Source organism: Coloeus monedula, assembly GCF_965178545.1.
Source record: "Coloeus monedula genome assembly, chromosome: 1".
In the NCBI taxonomy this organism is placed as follows: Eukaryota; Metazoa; Chordata; class Aves; order Passeriformes; family Corvidae; genus Coloeus; species Coloeus monedula.
In genome coordinates this window covers 110,793,245-110,813,483 of record NC_138781.1, presented here as the reverse complement: position 1 = coordinate 110,813,483, position 20,239 = coordinate 110,793,245, and positions in this window count along the sequence as shown.

Sequence of the window (20,239 nt, the reverse complement as noted above, 5' to 3'; positions counted from 1 at the left end):
GGTAAATGTTTATGATCCAGCTTTGAGTATTAACATCAGTGCTGATGAGGCAGGGCAGGTGCAATCAATGTGCACCAGTTCGTTCTGGGGATGAACAAAATAGTGGAGGCACCAGAGAGTCCTTCCTGATGCAGTGAGAAGATGCACGTGATTTTGCCTTTGCAGTTAGAGGTATCACAGCCTGTTGAATGTAGAGATGCCCAAAGCAATTATTATACTACATGGTCTTTTCAGAGGTTCTATAGCTGCAATAGGGACCATAGTGTACCAGAAAGGTCATGGCTCAGGGTCACAGCATTAATTTAACACCAAGTCAAAAAGCATTGGAAACCTATCAAGTATGATCTCATATCAGCAAGGAATGGAGGCTTAAATCCACTGAAAGTAGTCATTCTAGAGCAAAAAAGAAAGATTCAGAAATCTGAATTCCTTCGGTTGGTCTTATTACTTGCGTTGACATCAGCTTGAGCATGCTTTGCTGATTTGGAGGCAGTACCTTTAGTTTGGGATTGATGAAAATATTGGAATACCAGCTGCAGTAGCCATTTGCTGCTTTAAAGCAGGGCTCAGATATCAAAGAGACTTGACTTAGCTTTTAGTTTACACTCTAGCAGTTGACTGCAATATTAGGAGTAAAACACTTAAATCTGAATACAGTCATCCGGTAATTATGGGTGCCCTGTAGTGTTGTGTTGGATTAGGACCATAGTGTTTATGAGACAGGCTCATCCTTAGTTGATGGTGTAAGTCTCCTAAATTAATTCACAATTTTTCTTTTGAAGAATCAATAAAATTCAGTTTTCAAAACTAAAAGCTATCAAGACTCCGATCCAGAGCCCATGAGTATGTTTCCAAAAAGAAATCTTTCTTTCACTTCTCATGGATTGGACAAAAGCAAAAATGAAGCCCCATTTCTCCATAAGAGGGTACTTCTGTTTGAAAACACAGTGCAGAAGGAATGCTGTAAAAAAAGATGAGGAGAGAAGAATATTGCTTTAAACCTGTGTCATCAGGGGATGTGCAAGGAGCAGGACTGTGCAGGAATTTAGAGAATTACTCAAAAGCAGTAAATGGAAACACTTTTCTAGTTTTTCATACAGTAACCTTACTGAACTGAAGGGTAGCAACCAAAATTGCAGAGACTGAGGAGTGAATTGCTGCATCTGCAGAAAATATGTTCCTTACTAATTGAAAGAAAATGATTGGTATTTTGAATTCATATAGAGCTTATGATTGAGTCAGTAGGCCTGGGATCTACCTTCATTCTTGTGACTTGAAAGTATTTATTAATTTGTGAGCACAGTGGGATGCTTCATATTTCTAGAGTAAGCTTCTATATAGGCTTTTAATCATGGAAGTTGTATTCCACACTGGATTTCTAACACGTATGTTAGGAATGTGTAAGAAAGTATATGTAAAAATATGTTAATTTAAATGGCTGATGAGCTTCTGCTAATACTGCTATAAAAATCTAGTGTTAGTAAAGAAATGCAGGAAACTCATGAACTGTTTCATATGTCAAATCTTTCCTCTAAACCCAAGTATTTTATGTTTTCGTTTCTAAAGTGAGCATTCCTTTTTCCTTGCCACAGATCCATGTCTGTCCACCAGAGGAAGGTGTAGGTATTAGACACCATCACCACCTTTAGCAATCCTGGGATTAATGAGGGGGAAGACAGATTGTTGATGGTTCATGGAAATGGGGTAATTGATCAAGCACACTTAACGAGTATCAGTGGATAATTGATATTATGGAATATGTAAATTATTGTATATGTTCAGCTGAATACATACATATTTAGGGTGCAGTACACTACATAACACAGGGTTGTATTGTGCTGGGAAACATAATACTGTGTTTCCCAGTCACAGGCCTTCACAAACTTTAACTTTTATACACTCTTTCATATTTTTCAAGTTTCATTTAAAGCTATGGTGAAATTTGCCGAATATAGTTATATTGCCTTTCTGGTGAAAACCACTGATCTTCTCAGAAAAAGTTTCAAGTGTATTTTCATATTCTCTTATTTTTAGGAAACTTTAGACCACATTCTAGGGCAACTAATTTCACAGAAATGCTTAATTTTAGGGGCTTCTTTGTTACCCTAGTTCAGGACATAAATTATGAGGCCTGTTTTTTCATCCAACAATAGTAATGTAACAGCAGTTTACTACCATGACGGGCTGCCTGTCACAAAGTGATCCCATGTTGCAGCCAGATTCAGACTCAGAGAAGGACTAAAGGATCTAAACAAATCATCCTCCTTTAGAAATGTTTACATATTGCCTTAATATGGCTTGTTTATATGGAACTATCACAATTTATTCATCAAATGCTGAAATAAGGTACCCAAGTGAGTGCTTTGCAGTTGCTGTGGCACAGTGTGACTTTAAGCACTTACCAACCACATATGAATTGTTTATTTTTTCCTTGCTACAGTCTCCTCTTGAATATCAAGGATGTTTGTTTATAATGGGTCTCACTCACTTTTACTCTGCAAGATGTGTTCAAATTCAGCAGTAATCCAAGAGAGAAAGATGTCGATGTTTAATCTCTTTGTATGCACTTTAGAATAAATTGTGCAGGCTGTGCTAAAGTGATTTAAACCACAGGTAATTGCGGGAACGCTGTCTGGGGGGTGCTCGGTGCAGGTTCGGACGGTGACGAGAGATCTCTGAAGTCAGATCTTGGAACATGCGGTTTATTGCAAAGGGCGTGGGTACAGGGGCACTGCTTAGAGCTGCAGCTGGCAGCTCTGAGCAGGCCCAAGAGAGCAAGAGAGTAAGCGAGTAAGTAAAGAGAGGAATGAGAGTGAAGAAGTAGTGAGAGAGAATGTGTGTAGAGATGAGAGTATAGTAAGAGAGAATAGTAAGAGTGTATAGTAAGGGTGAATAGTAAGAGTGTCTGAAGTCCTGGTTACAATACAATAAATCATCTTCTGTACTGAATATTCTAATTGTCACTAACCAATCTAATACAAGATACAAATCCTATAGCATTTACATACAGCCTATAAGAGTTCTTATATTACCATAGAGTGTTACATCTTAACTCCTAAAAACTACTCTTTGGACCCCTTCTGCTGAGCTAGTAGGGTCTGCTCTGACCCTTGGACCTGCCTGCAAGCAGAGGGTATTGTTCAATCAAGAGGGGATTACCTTCAGTCGGCCATACCATTGTTTTCCAGTTGTTCAGTAACTAAGATTTGGTATCTCAAAAGGTGGCTTTCATTTCGATGTCGCTTATAGTTTTCATATTCCCAAAATCTTTTGTCAGGCAATCATATTTATAAGGCTTTCCTGTTTCATCTTCCCCAACAGTAATGTGCTCAGTTCCTGTTCGTTTTGATTCCACTTCACAATGGACAATTACCTTCACCTGGCTCATTCCCAGGGCCCAACCTACAAAATTTGTGCTCCTTGGCAAGTCTTGGAGATACTGGAAGCCTTGGTCCTTGCACATGGAGGTATGTGTGGCATTCTCTTTTGATCGGCAGCCTTCTCACAGCCTGAACCCACATACAATAGAAAGGGCAGAAATTAAATTAAAAAATGTCTGAAAAGGAATTGCATGCATCATTGAGGAGAACTGCATGTGACACGGGAACCATATGTGGAAGATCATTTGTCTGAAGTAAGTACCATTTGGGTACAATACAAAATGTGCATTTGAAAAATAAGACTTGAGTATTATAACATATTTTAATGATAAATCTTCTTCTGTGCAACAATTTCATATTGTTGTTAATGACCATTTTGGAGCTGTGCCCAGAGTGAAGACATTATCCTTGGATCTGGGTAATGAGTTTGTAAATGATCCTGAACAAATGGTGAAGTTATTTGCTAATAATTTTGTTAAATCTGCAGATGAGCCTTTTCCTAATCTGGGTAATTAGCATCGTAATTTGAAAATATTTAGTTATCTAGACTTGTCCCTGGCAAGTGAGGTTGGTTCTTGTTTTTCCTTTCCTATTTTTTGATTAACTGTGAGTCTGAGGGAGATTCTGAAAACAGCAAAACACCTGGTTGTCTTTTCAGTATGCCAGAATTACTCAGAGATACAGACTTGTTCTAGCCATGGTTTGGATGTTAATGCAGAGGCTCATGTGCTAGTTCTCTTGTCTTTCAGTTGCTGTGACCTTTTTAGAAACTGACTTTTTTGGAAGGAAAAAAGGAAGACAGGTCTAGAATAGGGTGGATAGTCACATTGCACTAAATTTAAAGAAAAGCAAAATGCTGGAATGCAAGTAGAAGTACAGCTATTACGATTATCTGTGGATGAGATTGAGGGACCACTCTTTCATATTTTTGATATTTGATAAAACACATCATTGCAGTGTTTTTTCATATTTTGAATGAAGAGGGACTGTTTGCAGTTCAGAAAGTTTGTGAAATTTTATTCTGGCAATTCACAGACCGATTTCCTTGCACAGTTTTTTGTCCAAATTTCCTAAAACAATTGTAGATGTTGTATCTGCTGAATATCCAAACCAATGAAATGTTTGACATTTGCACTCCAAAATTGCCATAATGAAAAGTAATTACCTTACTGCTAGAGTGCTTAAATGTTGAAGACAGTAAAACCAAGACCAAATAATTAGTGCTAATTTTATTAGGATCTTTGCAGAAGCAGATTTTTATACATTACTCGTGATTTTGTTTGCTCATAATATGTGTTTCTTTCAACACACGGAAAAATAATTCTGATTGCGTCAGGAATAGATTCTTGTTGCCTGAGGTCTAACCAGGTCAGCTCTTCAGCTGGAGTTTATCAAAATGACACTGGCCAGAGTTTGATTTATGTTGATAGAAAGCAGCAAAGATCTCTCCATGTTCTTGAGACCATCCAAATGCCAATGATGTTCAGCTTATGGCTATCTTCAGTGGGAGCAAGCCAGCAGGAACCCAGAATTGGGCTGTGTCAGCCCAGAGAAGCATCATTCTGCTGTCATTACATGCCACACATCTGGGGTTCAGCTGGGTGTGTTCTGCATGCTCCAGTCTGGCTGTGCAGCTTCTCCCAGAGGTAAAGTGGTGCACAGAGCTGCCTCTGTAAGGGCATCTGGCACTAGAGGGAGTGGAAGCCGGTGTAAACTACTTACAGACACCAACAGAGCTTGGTTCAGCTGTGTCCACTCACCGAACTTGCTGGTTATGTTAGTAGAGACTCACATGGTAAGTCCAAATACATGATACAGTTATAAAATCATAGAATAGCCTGGGTTGGAAGGAACTTCCAAAGATCATCTACTTCTATCCCCCTTGCTGTGGACAAGGACATCTTCCACTAGATCAGGTTGCTCAGAGCTCTAAACAACATGGCCTTAAACACTTCCAGGGATGGGGCATCCACAGTTTCTCTGGGAAATTTGTTCCAGTGCCTCACCACCCTCACAGTAAAGAATAATTTCCTAATATCTAATCTAAATCTATTGTCTTTCTGTTTGAACCCATTCCTCCTTGTCCTGTCACTGCGTGCTCCCGTGAAAAGTCCTTCTCCATCTTTCTTGTAGGGTTTCTTCAGGTACTGCAATACCATATGTGGTCTTCCTGACCTCTTGCCTGGCAGTGCAGACCTCAGAGACTGAGTGTGGCTTGTATATTGCTTGGTCACAGGAGAGGAGCACAGCAAGGAAAGCACATAAAAATACAGTGAATCCTCCCTATATTAAGTTAACATTATTGCAATGTATTTTGGCTCCTCAGCCTGTGAGTTCCACCCATTAGGATTCCCTGAAGTTTCAACAAGTGGGTGTAAGTAGGTCCAGGGGAATATTAAATTACAGCTCTTCAGCCCTGACTTTGGCCCAGAAAGTACAGAAAAAAGCCCTTTGAAAATCAGGGAACATCATGACTGCAATTGTAAAATATTTTGGTCACTATGTAGAACATGTCTGTAAATTATGTAAATTAATGTTTACGGAGAATGTCGAGCCTTTGAAGTTTTACTTGTTGGGACATACTGACAATAAAAGATGGCCACTCTGATTAGTACTTTTAGTAGCATTTACCAGGTTTACATTGACCTTTCTTTTTACAGTAAATGGACTTCAAAAGGAACAAATGTACCAGAAGATAGGTAGTGAAAAAATAGCTCCTCATATATTGCTTCTGAGGCCATATTATCGACAGTTGCTTCTGATGCAGTGCTTCTGTCTTCTTTCAGGTAGATTACAGAGCATGAGATACCCCCCGGAAATATTAATGAAGATTTTGAAGAGATACCACGGTTTTTTCATTTTGTCAGACACGCACAAATAGTTGTGGTCAAAGAACATTACTGAGGTGGTGAGATCAAGCACTCACAAGATAGGAGATGCCAGGAGAAAGATTTCCCGTGGGACCTCAGTATACCTGCCGATGTTTGGAATTATTGACAAGACGTATATTCCTACTGACAAAAGGTATCAATATGGATACTAGTTTATAATGGTGTATTAATTTTTTTCTCTCCAGTAATTCCATTTATTTGGTACAGAGAAGGGGCTAAACTCATTTAGGGAGCACCCATTCAATATTTTATCTTTTCTTCATTGCTCCAATAAGTCCCATTCACTCAACATTCATGCTCTTCTCTAAAGATAAAATTATTGATTTCCTCTATTCCTGTCATCAGGGTAGCATTTCACAAATGTTAATTAAACTTAGCGAGCAGTAAGGAGTATTACTACCTCTATTTCATAGGACTGAGCCACAGTAAGAGTAAAGCTATTCTCCCCTAAGAAGTGAATCACTTGAAGTGCAATGATTTCTCGAGGTACCCAATGTTATAGTCAATGTTTACACTACACACCTGAGGACACCTTCCAGTTTCTACTTTACAAGCCTGACTAAAAGTCCTAGTGACAGCCCCACAAGGCTCAGCTACACACAATGCTGCCTCTGACCTTTCTCTCCCTGCTTTCTATGTGTGTGAAACCTGCAAAGAGCAACCCTGTCAGGCTCTGAGTGAAACCCCACGTGAGGATGATTGAGACATGAAGCCATGGTCTGCTGATCACAGACCAGCAATCCAGCTACAGGCATGCTCAGTGTTTACAAGCTGGAAGGCTACATCCCATTGACTTCCATGTCGGGGGACAGTGCTCAGTTCTTCTGCAAATGAAGCCATACAGTTCCTATCAGGATTGTTGAGAAAAACATAGGCAGCGACAGACTAGGATGAGCTGGATGTTGCTGAGTGGCTGGGATGGGTCAAGGCCAGCTGGTGGCAGCTTGGCTCCCACCCAGTTGCTCACTCAGATGTTCTTTTAATGTTCTTTGACCACTTTCCCCCAGAGAGACAGGGGAGAGAGTTGGAAAGTCAAAATTGAGACAAACTCATGGGTCAAGATGAAGGCGGTTTAATAAGTGAATGGGGAAAAAAAAGATCCCAAGTGATGCAAAGGCAATCACTCATCACCTCCCACCAGCAGACCAATGCCCAGCCAGTTTTCAAGCCGCAGTTAAGCACAAAAAGTCCCTGTTTTATTGATGAGCATGATGTATATGGTGTGAAATATCCCCAAGCAGTTTGGGTCAGCTGTCCTCTCTCAGCTTCTTGCATACTCCCAGCCTACTCATGAGGCAGCAGAGTTAGAAACAGAGAAGGCCTTGGTGCTGTGCAAGCACTGCTCAGCAACAGCAGAAACAGCACTGTTTTGGTCACAAATCTAAACCACAGCACCATGCAGGCTACTTGAAGAAAATCACTTCCACCCCAACCAGACCCAGTATAGTTGCTCCCATCCCTGGCAGAGTCAGTCTTGCTCTCTAGCTTCAGCTTTGAAAATCAGAAATTTCTGTTTCCCCTGCCTCTTCTCTGACCTTTAGAATAAATGAGGCAGAACTCTTAAAAGACTTCAAGTTTTCTTCACTGTGCAAATCTGTGGTTGACATCTTGCTTCTATGCTGTGTAGACTTCCACTGGGAAAGAGAAAATGTTATTCCAGGCACAAAGATCACCTATCCACCAGATTTCAGGATTGTGATGCAAAGCCTGGGAAATGAGAGTTTTTAAAGGAAAACATCTACAGGCTTTTGACATAGGCAACAATATATACATTTTCCCCTCGGTTCTTTCTTGGAAATGACTGAAAATTTTCCAAAAAAATTATCAAAAGAAGTCCAAGCGAAATCAGCCAGAGGCATCCAGCCAGCAGGAGAAATTACAGCTAGAATGACTGAATTTTGGCAAGGCTATAAGGTCCTTATAATGGAAAGTATTGGGTAACTTTAAGGAAAGGCCAAAAACAGTTCGGGAATGAAGAAAGTGACCATGGTGGCCAGTGATTTTAATCTTCCATCTATCATGCAACCCTGTAAAGGGAAGACATAACTCAAAATGTGTTTGGAGGTATCTGTGGAGAGGACACAGGGGAACAAGCTGATTTTGATCTTTCTTCTGCCACTCCAGGCTGTCAGGTCTTTTGAAAGCTCTACAAAGCTTTCTCCCACAATAGAAAAGTCCATTTTCTCTACTTGAGATATTTGTGAGGAATGAAACACATGCATCCATACCTCTCTCAGATCCACATAAAATTAGCTGTAAGCCCAGGTGAGCAATAAGTTACAGCCTTCAGCTTCCAGGCTCAGCATGTGCCACACAGACCTCCCCAGGCAGAGTACAGACCATCCTTTCTCTACTTGAAAGATGACTACTCAGCATGCAGATGGCTTCCAGAGTCTTGTGTAAAACCTATTCCAAGCATTTCAGTCTAAAGCTCAGCAAGTAAGTGCTGTTATTAGCCCATTTCAGTGCAGGTGTGTCTTGGGATGACTTTGTAATGTGTATCCCCATGGCTGCCCCATGCCCAGAAATTAATTTTGTGCCTTTCTGTGCCTTTAAACTGAGCCTGAGAGGGGGGAGGAAAACCTGAGCAAAACTTCTTCAAAGCAGTTTGCAGCTTGTTCAAGGTCACATAGAGATAGAGACCTTTTTTTTTTCAACTGCTTCAGCAGAGCGAGAGTGGGGAAGGCACCCTGCTTGCTTTCGGCCAGTTTTTCAGCTCCTTTTTCTTTCTCCGGAGAGAGATGGATAGTTGAACTTTTGTTTGTCCTGGGACTTTGTTTTTTCCTCTTTTCCTCTGCTGGACTGTTTCAACATCAGAATACATTGGGAGGAATTTCCACTGAGGCCTTGGCCCTGGAGGTGGGCCCACCACCCTGTTCCAGCTCCAAGGAGGGACAGAGAGAGATCTACGGAAGGACTCTGAATTTTCCCCCAGGTTTCTCTCAGCAGAGCGAGAGGTTTTATTATTTAGCATCATTATCCTTTTCCTGTGTGCTTGTTAAATAAATAGTTTTTATCTCTTTCACTTTCCTTCGAGGAAAAATTTTTTTTTTTCCCAAAACTGGTGGGGGAGGAATGGTTGTAACCTGTCTGCTCTCAGAGGATATATTTCTAAATTTGGCCAAACCAGCACAAGGTGCTAGAGCAGAGTATTGAGATTGAAAAAAAACTCACTCCTGCTCTAGCACAAGCACATCTGCTGTGGGTGACAGAGCTCAGTGAGGTCACCAGCTCTGCCTCCCAAAAAGGGAACAGCACAAAGATCAGGAGCAAAGCTCCATGTTATTCACCAGCTTTGTTGTTCCTGCAGGGACAGTTGGGATGGAGAGGAAAGAGTTCTGTCACACATTTATAAAGTAACCCTTTGAAGTGCAGAATTTTCATGCTGTCATTTGTAATGCTGTTTTCTTCATGGAAAAAGACCAGGCATGCCTGTTGACAGAACAATTTTTGGTCAAAATCTGTCAAAATCAGCATGAACTGCAGAACAACTATATAGATACACCTGTTTGTTCAAATTTTTCCCTTATGACCTGGAGATCTCTGGGATTTCTTGGGCAATTGATCACTGCAATGGCAGGGAGAACTGTGAAGCATGGAGCAGCAGTAGACACTGAGTTCAGTCCACATGCCACATGTAATACAAGCAAAAAACATTTCCATGGGGAAGGAGAATGAAACAAGGCACCAGAAATACCACCTGACCATTGCTCCTGGGAGATGTTTATAGGTTTAAGTAGGGAAGAGTTTGCTTCTTCTGTTACCATGTATTTTTCTGAGTTTAGGAGTGTTACTGGTTTTGCTTTGTATTAGATTTCAGAAAATGTACTTCAAAATTGGTAACAGGCAGCTGGTCTGCTCATAATGTTCCTTCCCCCCTCCCCCCTGAGATACTTGCCTGTGTAATAAAGTTCCATTTTTTAATTTATTAAATGAACATAGTCAAGGTTCTTGCAAAGAAATGAATATCCAAATATATGCAGAAGTATCAGAGAACAAAACCCACTTGGATAGCAAAATTATGACACAGAGTCATTTATGTTGGAGGGAACCACAGGAGGTCTCTGGTCCAGCCTCCTTTTCCAAGTAGGGTCAGCAGTGAGACCAGACCAGGTCAGATTTTCCTATTTAGGTCTTGAAAGCTCCAAAGGCAGAGACTGCACAGCCTCTCTGGGCAGCCTGCAACCCTGCCTGCATGTGACTCAGGCTGATGGCTCAGACTGAAAATCTTTCTTCTTATACCTTGTCTGCACCTCTCTTGTTTCAACTCACGCTTGTTGTCTCTCATCCTCCCAACGCAGAGCACTGTGTAGAGCCCAGCTCCATCTTCTCCCTAACCTCCCAGCAGGAAGCTGCTGTCCCCTGCTGGGGTGCACCTCTGGCTCATGTTCAGCTCACTGTCCTCCACAGCCCCACAGCCCCCATAGCCCTTCCTGTGGAGGTGCTCCCCCTGCTCCCAGTCCCCAGCCTGTCCTATTCCAGTAAGTTGGTCCATTCCAGGAGCAGAAAATTGCACTTGGTCTTCGATTTCAAAACATTTCTGTTGGCGCAGTCCTCCAGCCTGCCTAGATCCCACCACTGCTTCCAAGCACAGTGAATACATTCCCCAGTTTGGTTTCATCAGCAAACTTAATGAAAGTGCACCCCATCCCCTCCTTCAGGTCAGGAATAAAGGTGTAAGATGGGACAGATCTTGCTTGTAACTAGTCTCCAGACGAGGTGGCAGGAATCATTAGCCGCTATCCTTTGAACCTTTTTCAAACCCTTGGACAAATCCTATCTACTACCATGGACATAGATTTATTTCCTAGAGTCAAGGAACCTCTGACTCAGTTCTTTCTCCTTTTTCTTTAGTTCCCTCTCCCTGACCATTACTTCTAGGCATAAATGTCTTAGACATCTTGTTGGTGAAGACCAAGGCAAAGAAGCCATTGCTCAGCCTTGCAGCTGCTGGTGCTGCTACATTCAGCCATGGGTCCAGCTTGGAGTGTATGAGGTGCTCCTGACAGTGGTCTCCTTCCCCTTGACCTTTCCAGACAAGTCCTAAGAAGAACCTGCTGGAGATATGCCCAGGTTAATGTACATTAGGTGTGGGGTGTTTGTGGCAAACAGGGATGCTTTGAGGCAGTTTATCTTGGCCCAGCTCATAGGAGCAGTAGTGTATGTTGTACTAAAGGCAGGACATCTGCCATGGAGCCACTTTTGTCCACCCCTGCAAGCCTCCATCAACCCAGCCAAACAGCCTAACTTCATGTTATTGTCTTTTATTTTACATATTGATAATATTTGTGTTTGCAATTAAAGAAAGCTGGAACTTGTAAGCCATTTTCCTGTTCTGTTGGCCCAGATGCTACTTCTTTCACAGAACTAAAACACAGAGTGCAAAATTTTGCTGGTGGTTGATGTGGCCCCTCAGTCTCACAGGAAAAGGGAGGGAAAAGTTTTGAGTCATTCAGCAATAACCACAGGGAAATATAGTCCCATCCACATTCATTTCCAGGGAGGAATTTGAGGTTTGGATGATACAGAAGAGGAATTACTGTGGGGAAAGGACTTCCCAGGCTTTGCTGGTAGAAGGACCTTCCAAAGTGCAGAGGATTTTTATAGCCTCTGTAATTCTTCTAACTCTGTGTTTCTCATTTTATAAGTGTGAGCTGTCTCCATTTCCCTGCCCTTTCCCTTTGGGCTCATTTGTCTTTGTGTAACCCTGATTCAGCAGCAGCTCGGTGCCTCGTGGGATGAGGGTGAGAACTGGCTGTGTTTGCTGGCTACAGGAACAAGCATTACCTTGCCTGAGAGGGACTGAGCTGCTGCCAGCAAACAGACTCAGCTAGCAGAGCCTTGGCCATAATTGTAGCCACCTCTCATTTCCCCCTCCTGCAGGGAATGAGCTCCTTGTGACTAAGAGTGTTTTCTGGTAACTCTTCAAGACCTTTTTGCAGCCTTGGGGTGAAGAAAAGGGATGTGAAAGTGCAGCCTCCAATTTCAGAAAAAGTGTTCAACATAGAATCATAGAATCACAGCATGGTCTGGGTTGGAAGGGACCTTAAAGATCATCCAGTTCCAACCCTCTGCCATGGGACACCTTCCACTAGATCAGGTTTCTCAAAGCCCCATCCAACCTGGCCTTAAACACTTCAGGGATGGGGCATCCACAGCTTCCCTGGGCAAGCTGTTCCAGTGCCTCACCACCCTCACAGTAAAGAATTTATTCCCAATATTTAACCTAAACCTACCCTCTGTCAGTTTAAAACCATTCCCCTCTGTCCTATCACTACACGTGCGCATAAAAAGTCCCTCTCCATATCTCCTGTAGCCCCATTTAGGCACTGGAAGGCTGCTATAAGGTCTTCCCAGAGCCTTCTCTTCTCCAGGCTGAACAACCCCAACTTAGCCTGTCTTCACAGGAGAGCTGCTCCAGCTCTGTGATCTTCTTCACCACCCTCCTCTAGTGGTTGTGATGAATTACTGGAGCTCAGCTAAATCACAAACATGACTTTTACATAAGTTATTTGGGAAAATATGGAGTCTATAACCCTCATTCTTCTCGAAATGTATTCCAGTCCCAATTCAACTTTGAATCCATGAAATATGAAAATCCTTTGCACTGATAGGAGGTACAATACATAGTCCTGTGTTACATGGCATGGCCATGATCCAGCTTCTTTCACCCAGTTAGAAGCAGACTGCTCCTGTGAGCCCTCCATTTGCTGCACTTTGGAGCTTCTTTGCTGACTTTGGTAATTGCCCCAGAAAAACAATTGCTTTAAGAGGTGATAATGCAGGAGATGAATTCATCCACTGACATAGCTGTGTGGGCATCTGATCACCAGACAAGAAATCTTGAAATGGATTTCTTTTATGGTGGGGTTGAAATGTGAAGAATGAAACCTTGGACATGATCTGCTCTGCTAACTAAAGTAGGCTGCAGCATTTTATACCAGTGGAAGCTTTTTTCGGGGTGGTGGCAGTTCTTGTAATGGGTTGCTCTTGCCAAAACATTGAATTTTAAGAGTCTTGTGAAACAAGACTGCAACTAATAGCTGCAAAGAATGAAGGAGAAAGCTGAAAGTTTATAACCTGTATGTGTCCAGGTGGGCCCTATCGAGTGGATTGTTTTGTGACATTTTAAACTCAGGGAATTGGTGGAATCAGCATCCCTAAAGGTAGTTAAAAGATGTGTAAATGTGGCTCTTGGGGACATGGTTTAGTGGAAGACTTGGCAATGCTGGGTTGATGGTTGGACTCGATGATCTTGGAGGTTTTTTCCAACCTAAAAGATTCTTTAAAAAAGTGAATTCTAAATTCTACATTAAAGTCTCTGTTGCTAGTTTTATGGCAACTTCATGCTGGTCAGGCAAAACACTGTTACAAATTATATATTCAGGTGTGTTCACTCAGTTGTAGACCCTTGTATTACCAAATACTGCAGGTGAAGAACCTCGTGCGTGGTCTGATGCTCTCAGCCTTCTGCAGGAATTAATTGGTCACGCAGACAACACTTCTGTTAATGTTTTTTCTTGGCAAGGGTGAGCTGAAATGGTTTGTATATAATTACACAGCTTTACTTGGACTTGTTTACTTCCTGGTTGTGCTGAAGGGCAGCATTTTTGGCTAATAAGAAATCTATATATAATCTTACACTGTACATGGTGATGATATATGAATTGATATTGGAACAATAACTGAATTCCTTCATGGTTTATTAATACCACTCTGACTTTAAACAGTTTTGACTAAATGCTCACTTGGGCTCATGCTGTTATATAACATGTGGCACTTTTTGAAAAGAGGAATTTTCTTCTATCTTGTTTGTGTAAATATCAGTTGTGATTAAAAGATGGAATTTATGTGTTCAGGAAATTTTGCTGTTGAAAATTTGTTTTTATTCTGAATTAAAGGAAAAATGACATTTGAACCCATTTTCCCTACACTCTATAGTGTAAAATGTTTTTTAAAAAATACTATCTACTTAGAAGACTGTAAATTATGGGTTGGAGTTTGAAATTCTGGGTTAAAATATTTTTAATGTTTGCTGTGCTTATTGGTTTACATTTTTACATTTTGATATTACTTTATGCCACTTTTATTGCTTTAAAATCAGTTTATGACTTCCAAGCAACTATATTTTCTTATATTATTTTAAATAATCATTAAATTGGGCTTCTGTTTATTACACATTAAAGCATTTAATCTTCTCAGTGTAGCTGTCTCTGATTTCTGTTGTGTTGAAAGACTTTATCAGACTCTTTAGTTCCAAAACAAACAGGAAATACTTGGATGGGAGTGACATACCAGATCTTTGCAAAAAACGAGACACTGTGATCAAGGAAAGAGGTTTCATTTGGTGATAGAAAGCAGCACACAGTAATGATTTTAAAAGATAGTAAAACCCAGTAAGGGAATAAAATATTTCAGCTGTGATGATAGTTTTTATTGCATTGTGCTATGTTGTCATCTGCTAACTGTAGTATTGTATAACATGCCATAAGTTATAAAATTTATTTTAAAATTAATACAAGACAAATAGAAACATAATTTCAGAATGCTGAAATGAAGTTTCATAATGTATGCTGAAATTTATTTTCTTGAAATACTGCTTTTCTTGAAACATTTGTGCTGAAAGACTTTGGGGGTGGAGTTGATTTTTATCAACATATTTTAAAATGTTTCAGTTTTGATGAAAAGAGCACTACTGCATTGGCAAATATTTTGATGAAAAAGTCAGCCTGTGTTTTAGGTGCTGTTCTAAGACAGGATGGCAGTTTATTAAAACCTGCATAGGAAGGAAATGAACATATTGCCAGGACATGTGCAGACATGGATGTAGATATTGCTGCTTGTTTCCTGAGGGATGGACTGAGCTGCCATTAACCTTAATGGGAAAGATGCTCTTTACTTTTCATCTCTTACAGGAGTGGCTATTGTTTAGTTATTTAAAAGCTATTAAATATCTGCTTGAACTTCAGCTGATCGTTGAATATGCTCTTTTTAGAGTAGTCTTACTGCTTTTGCTCTTTCTGATGGTGCCAGCTCTAGAGAGCCCGGTAAGGAGGCATCTTTGCAGACATCCTTTGCTTTCAGCTTTCACATTCAACAGCTTGGAAGACACAAAGGCATCGTTGAAAACTTGGCCTTTCTGAAATCAATGGGATATGTGCCATTGGCTTCAGCAGAGTCAGGATTTCACTGTGTGTTGAGAAGATTACCTTTTTTTTTGTATTTTATTGGCAGAAAGGAAAGCCGGGCAAATCCAATACTATTAAACAAACATCTGATGGGTTTGGATGTGTAACTACTATTTTATGCTATTAGAGGCAAATTGTGCTGGAACCTGCCCGTGCTCACTGCAAGCAGGCAGCAGAGCAATCACTGATTCATAACAACACTCTAAGTTCTTTGAAAGCCAGAAATTCCCATACATCTGTAAGAAATAATGTTGCAACACTACCAGTGATCTATCAAAAATCAAGGCAAACCTTTAGAGAGGGGAAGGTGATTTTATTTGTAAAATGGAGTAAATTTCACTCACACTCTTGTGTCCATACACTGATGCTGACAAGCACCAGGAGGAATATACATCCAAATCAATGCATTCAGGCATCCAAGTACCAGTATCCAGGCAGTCTGTCTGGGATTCCTTGGCAGGTAGGACAAGGGTCACCTGTTAAGTCTTCCCCACATGTCCTGGCTTCTTCTTGTATTGCTGACAGTGATGTGGGTTTGTGTGTGCCTTTTTCAACCCATCTAGAAGTTGAGGCATCAGTTACTCAGCCTGGCCCACCTCCGTGTCTCCCAGTCTGGGTGTCCTGGGAAGCTGCACACAGACCATCTGGGTTCTTCAGTGCTGCCAATCCAGGTATTAACAGCAGATATTGCACTCATAAACCTTTCCCTGTTGCTTCTTTGGGTGGTTGCCCACCCTGACTTTTCCATTCCTGCTCCACTCGTAACACTCCTAAGGTTTTTACTGCAGTTCTCTACATGTTGATGCAAAATTCAACAGACATTTTTTTCGTTTGCAATTTTTTCAAGATCTATACAAATTTGAACTACTTGTGAACAAGTAAAGCCCCCCTTTCACTTACTTTACTTTGAAAGTGGCTCTGTTCTGATGCTAAGAATAACTTTCCCTCTCAGGAAAAAGATCCAACTTTAAATGGGTAGTTTGTCAAGATTGCAAAACCTCTCTGAATAATTCCTATGTTTATATATATTTTTTATATTACATCATATTGGGAGGCCTCAACAAGACATATTTTTGTGAGTTTATGCTAAAAAGAATAATCCCTTTGAGCCTAACTGCTTGGCTGTGTGATTAAGAGACACCCATTTGATGAGGCCCCTGGTGCTAAAGTCTCTAAGATGAGTAAAAGGCATTACTTTCTGTCAAACTGTAAACATCACATACTTTTTAAAAAGATGTTGGATAAAGAGAAAAGATAGCAAAGAGGTATCTTAAATCTGTTGTCTAATGGTAAGTGCAGCTTTTGCTTTTTATAGACTGTTGCATGTAAAAAACTGTGTGAAGTTGACCAAATTAAAACCAAAACAGATAGCATTCTATTGCAGGAATGAATGAAGGCTTTAAAATGAAATACAAGAACAACCTTCCACCCACAGAAACCAGTCCAAAAGCAAGATTTTGATTTATTTGATTCTACACATATTTTTGTCATTAAGCTTTGTAGCATATTCTAAACTTTTGCTGCACTGTTATGCATGTTAAGACACTGATTCCCACATGGTGAGCTAATGGCAAAGAAAACACTTGTGTCACCAGGAAAAAGAGAAAGTCTTCGGCACGGACACAGAAGATTTCAATGCTCTCTCAGACACGTTCCCCTAAATGAAGATAACACCATACAGGATTTCTGAACCCTTCTCCTCTGTCTTAGGGCACCTAAAAGAGCTCCTTTCAGTCACAAGAGCAGAAAAGAGGACAGATTCTAATGAAACCACATTTTTTAAAAAAGAGGGGGAGAAAAAAAAAAAGGAAAAGCCAGCTAAGATCTTTAATTTTAAATAGCTAGGCAGAGTTAGCTGCACATTTTTGGAATAAATGAGTCAAAACCACAGATGGTCATGAAAAAGAAGAAGAAAAGCTGTTGATAGTATCAGCAGAGTTGGATTAGCTGAGCATGTGTGTGTGTGTGTGCAAACATCAGGATTCCCAGGACAAGAGCCCATACCCTGGTACAGATCCCACTCACAACTGCTGGAGTCCCACCACTGCTGATGCCTGCCCCTGGCTCCTCTCTAGGAAGGCAAGAGGCTCCTTGGACTTCTTTTTTTAAGAAGCAGGAACAACATACTGCAATTTCTAATGAATATGCCAATCTATTCTCATCTTTTGAGAGGCTCAAATGATAATTTGTGGATGCTATATATAAATTAGGAGTTCAATATATCAACATTTATTAACTAATTTATTTGTTTATTTTACTTAAATCTTGGCCATCCTATGGATTTGCTTACTCAGCTGCACGTGTCCGGGGCCTGAAGAGGTGCAGAGATCATGACAGCTGCCCTGCAGAAGCTCTTATGAATTTTCTTCTATCTGGAACCTGCAGCTTCCTTCAGTGGTGGGAGAAGAGGGATGAAAGGATCTGCAGCAGCACAAGTCCTTGGCCATTACCCACCTCTTCTGTGCCCCCAAAAAGGGACAGTTCATTGTATAGCATACCAGACAGGTACCAACTTCTGGAGGAGAATCCAAGAGAGATGCAATTCCCACCTAACCAAAATACAGTTGCAGCTACAGAAATGCCCATCTTCACTTCCAAGCAGAGCTATTTCATCAAAGCTGTCCTACCTCCTTGTGGTGGAAGGGCCAGAGTCATTGTGTTGGCCTATGGCTTTACAGAAAGGAGCATTAAAATAAGCATTCCCAAACTGACAGGCTTGTCCATACAAACTCTGTGTCTATTTGTGATGTTTTTCTGTGAAGCCCTTTTGTGCTTGTGTGAGCACAAACTGTTTATTGGTGAAATTTGAGTCTTCACTAAAGGTGTTTGCCACTGTTATCACTGCTCCTTACTGAAGTACCATCTAATGGGTCGGGGGAGGAAAAAAGAAATCCAAGGATCACCTTGCCAAAATAGTTTTCACTACAGTCAAATACTAAGGCTAGACTCCATACAGGATTTTTATTTAGTTAGTTTTATATATTTAGTTTTATTTTCTCCTGTTTTGCCTGCTTGCTTGTTTGCATCTGTGGGAATATGTGTGCGTGCGTGTGTTTTTAAATTTTATTTGCAATCATTTCACAGTCTCCCTTCTGATGTCTTGGAGACCACACATTAAGGAAGACTGGGTGTAGACTGATTGTGAGACTTTTCTAGTAGCATGAATTTAAGCTTGGAATCCCTTCTGCTCTTTTCTTTTTCTTCCCACAAGCAATATCAAAATGCCAACAGGAAGGGAGACATTTTTCATATTTTCATGTTTCATATTTATCTTGCATCATCCAGTGCACTCACATACTGGAAGTGTAAACCCATTACACTTGGGTATGGGACAAGCCAACGAGTTACTCTGAAGTGAATTAAGGCCTTCATCCTGGTGATAACTGCATTTCCATTCTATTTTCCCTTCATGTGGAGTAGTTTACCTGCAGTCACGTCTGGACAAACTGCCTTCTGCTGGGCTGCAAGGTAGGAGCCCACACCAAGTGGAACAGCAAGATCATGGCTTTGAGAATTTTTTTTTTATTTTTAAGGCTCACCACAGTGGAGGCAAAATTGCTGAAGCACAGGCAAAGAAGTAATGAAATGCCATGGTAAAAAAAAAGGGAAGAAGCACGCGCTTCATTTAAGATATGAATGTTCGTGTCATGCTTCTTCAAAGTGAAGTAAATGATCACGGCACAGAAATAGTGCTTCATGTTTCTTTTAGATGTGGGATATTTGTTAGTGTTGTTAGATGGACACAAAGCCAGATGGCTTCACTTTGAATTGTTATATGGTGTTCTTTTTCCACTGTGCCTAACAAAAAATCATTTATGAAGCAGAAGTAAAAAAAAACCTCCTTATATTACGTAATTGTTAATTCAGCCTCAAAAAGAAGAAAAGAAAAAAAAAGAAGCCATTTGGGATCCCAGGGAAATATTATTGGATTGTTGCTGAAAATTTATTGCTTAAGACAAACATTGGATTAAATGACAACTATTATAATGGCACCTTGGTGGCCAGCACATGTATTCATGAGAAAGTGGTTAATATTCCCTGCAAAGCAGCTGAACTTTTCATTATCCTTTTCAGAGAGGCAAAAAAAAATACAGTTTTTTTCAGAGGCAGACGATGTTTTTTGAATCTCCACGCTGCTGTATGTGCCCAGGAGTTCTGGATGACTGTGAACACCTCGTGCTAGCAGAGTTTTCCCAGTGATCCCCAGCATGCAGAGCACAGCCCAGAGTCCATCAGGACAGCACTGTTGTATGAGAAATAATGAAAATGAAGCAGAGAGGAGCTGTGCATCATGTAATGTAATGGTGACAGGGCCAGGAATAAACCTAGACCTCCTGACTCCCTACCTTGTGATCTCCCCACTAGACGTCTTCCTGTTTTCCTTTGAAAATGTTGACAGCTTACTGGAGAGGAAAATCTACAAACATTACACATTCCACTGTCAAAAAAGGGGCTTTGTTATTTGATATAGGAACTCTTTTAATTATTGAGGTAACTTCACAGCATGAGGTCACAAAGGGCAAATTTGTTAGCAGCACTTATGAGTGATCTCTCCACGAGCAGCACACAAGCCCAGAAGAACTGGCTTGACATGCTGGAGTGTTTTAGGCAGTCCCATTCAAGAACATTTTAAGAATAAGCATCATAACTTCTTTGACTGCAAATAGTGAAATTGGTACTGATCCAGTGAGAAAAATGACCTGAATTCTCATGCACCACTTGAATCAACACCAAAAACTGTTCCAGCTCCTGTTTCTTTGGATTTTAGTTCCAGATAGAA